The sequence below is a fragment of the Octopus bimaculoides genome, chromosome 5 (genome assembly GCF_001194135.2).
Source record: "Octopus bimaculoides isolate UCB-OBI-ISO-001 chromosome 5, ASM119413v2, whole genome shotgun sequence".
NCBI classification, from domain to species: domain Eukaryota; kingdom Metazoa; phylum Mollusca; class Cephalopoda; order Octopoda; family Octopodidae; genus Octopus; species Octopus bimaculoides.
The window spans coordinates 103,549,400-103,552,367 of NC_068985.1; the positions used below are offsets into that span (position 1 = coordinate 103,549,400).

The following is a 2,968-nucleotide window of genomic DNA, read 5'->3' on the forward strand; positions in this document are numbered from 1 at the left end:
TATGTTTATATGAAAAAAAGTCAAGGTAGAAAATGCTAAAATAATTTTATAAAAAACATTTCAGTATCGGTTTCGGTCATTGAGACTTTTTCAACTGTAAGAACAGAAAACAATTAAAGTTTGGAAATATTAAAAGAAAAGTTTTTTTAAAAGAATATTTGCATAGTATTCAAATACAAGTGGCATTTTCCTTGATACTGCTTGTTTCTGTCTCTCGTGTGTTCCTTTTCAACCTTCTACATATATATACACACACACACACACACACACACACACACGTATGTATATGTATGTATGTAAGATAGATAGATAGATAGATATACATTTTTATATACGTACAGATATGTACGTGTGTAAGAGAGTTGAAGATTAATATAAGCATTTGAAAGAGAAAGACAAAGACAAAGTGTATGAACAAATATAAATTTAAATAAAGAAGTTGAAAAATGGAGTTAGTATTGCGAAATATATTTTAGGGCTATGTTCTATTTGTATCAACATTGTTAAGAGAAGTTATTTTTATAGTTAGATAATGTAAGAATAAAATTAATTTACAATATATCAGTACTGGATGTGAAGAATTTAAAATGGTTAAAATCATACTTCAAAAACTATATATAAAAGAAATCGTGCGTTAGCTTCCAAATTTGGCAAAGAATTTAAGAACAGCATCAGAAAAACAGAATAGTTACCTGAAGACGCTCTGATTAAACTCTGTTTGTTCCAATGATAAATGTCTTCTATTTATATCATTGAGCCTACATATGACATCCAAATTAAAGTGATGTGTCTCTATGACACTAATTGGGATTGCTAAAATAAACTATAAACTATACAAAAGAATATGGGTGTATTAATCTAGTATTAACACTAACTATTTATTTATCAGTCTATTCAGATATCCATCTATTGAAGTGTCAAATTCTTTACACAATATAATGTTAGTAATTGACACTTTAACTTATTCATTCGTATCTAAAGATGTAAATATGCGTGCAGTTGTATCTAAGTTTGTGCATGTATGTGCAAATGAGTGCATATACAATATATATGTATTAGTGTGAAAGCTCATGTGTGTGTGTATATATATATCTGTCTGTTTGTCTTTTGTCTATCTAAGGTGTGATTCCCACTTAATATGCATCAATCTCTTAAGAATATTTATCTGCAACAATTCTTTACAGAACGCAATTATACATAATATACTTCTAAATGTTGCTATGGTCTGTTTTCTTTGACCTCAATCTGATGCTAACCTGTCACTGATCATAACGCCATTCGTATGTCCTTGTTAATGTCTGAAATGATATATGATTACCATATTTTATTGTAGTATTTCAGAGATTACTATTTCATACAGGGTTTCGAAGATGGTGAAAGAAAATTTTTAAACAGTATATATAGTCGTTTATTTAATTAAAATCGGATTTAAGGTTTGAACATTTTCGTAATTAATCTGATATTTAATTATATTACCTATCTTTAAATAATATATCACAATACACTAAATACTATAAATGCATCAAAAGATAACGATTAAAATAGGGATTCTCTGAGCAATACATTGACAAGTTGTTTGAGGTGAATGCTTTGCTGAAGACATCTAAATAAAAATGAAATATGCACAGAATTATGTTTTGCATTTGTCTAAAGGAATAAAATGAGATTAATCAAGGCATTAATGATTATTTTTGTTGAACACATTTTTTTCTAAATGATCATTTTATGCTCACAATACTGAGAATATTAGAACTAAACTATTGTCTTTCGTGCGGGTGGCATCTCCTAACCCAGGTGTCTACAAAGTGGTCAATGGGACTATTCATGGGGTCAGTAAATGCACATCTACTTTATTATTATTATTATTTATTTTCTTGGACATAGGTAAATAAATTCATTTATTTTCTTGGACATGCCTGGCGGGGTCGATGAGGGATGAATGATTCCACGAAGGGGTAATTATCTAAATAACCAGAGTATTTTATATTTATGAAATGTTGGGAATCGACCATAGTCGAATCAGTTGCTGTTACTCCCCTCTCGTGTATCGCGTTTCATATCAAGAAGGTATTTAGTGAAAATTACATCTAGTAAAAAGAACTTTTCAACGTAAATTTATCACGAATTTGAATGAGTCATTGACAAAGCGCGGCCTGTTTGACCTTCGGAATGGCATGCCAACATAAAATCTGCCTTGAATTTTTGTAGCAGTGCAGCCCACCTGATGATAATTCATGTCTCATCCGGCCCGCATCTCCAGAAAGGTTACACATTTAGATTCTGAATGAATTCTATTTTTATCATGCAATCAAATTTGTTGTAAAGGCGGCGAGCTGGCAGAAACGTTAGCACGCCGGGCGAAATGCTTAGCGGTATTTCGTCTGCCGTTACGTTCTGAGCTCAAATTCCGCCGAGGTCGATTTAGCCTTCCATCCTTTCGGAGTCGATAAATTAAGTACCAGAGTTACGTACTGTTGTCGATCTAATCGACTGGCCCCTCCCCCAAAATTTCGGGCCTTGTGCCTACAGTAGAAGAGAATTGAATTTGTTGTAATACAAAATTGTTATTTTAGCTCTCCTTTCTCTACGTGACGTACACTCATTTCCTCTTTCTGTATCTCACTTTCTCTGTCTTTCTAGTTTAAGCTCAGCGCTGCGGCCATGCTGATGCACCAAAAGAAACTTCTATTCAGGTTTTTCCTCATTTTTGCTAACCTCTTGTTAACCATGAACACATTATTTAACTATTAACTTCGAGTACTGTTGTTCGAGATCTATGTATTCTTATTTGAAGAAAAATATATTCGATGTACTTCTGAAAACATAGCTAAATGTTTTAATAAAGATAACGAAAAGTCAAAGATAATTATTTTGACATCTTTATTGGCTACATGAGTGTAAGAATATGATACGCAAAAGTTTGGTCGCCTTATATATATATATATATATATATATATATATATATATA

At 31.5% G+C, this 2,968-nt stretch overlaps 1 protein-coding gene across 1 annotated transcript in view; it reads right to left on the bottom strand.

Annotated features, from left to right (window-relative positions):
- Positions 1-765, bottom strand: part of LOC106876424 (putative acyl-CoA synthetase YngI) — a 13,463-nt gene extending 12,698 nt beyond the window's left edge. The window contains exon 1 of the mRNA XM_014924968.2: positions 693-765. The gene's annotated coding sequence lies outside the window, so the exon portion shown is untranslated. The remainder of the gene's footprint in view (positions 1-692) is intronic.
- Between the last annotated feature and the right edge of the window lie 2,203 nt (positions 766-2,968).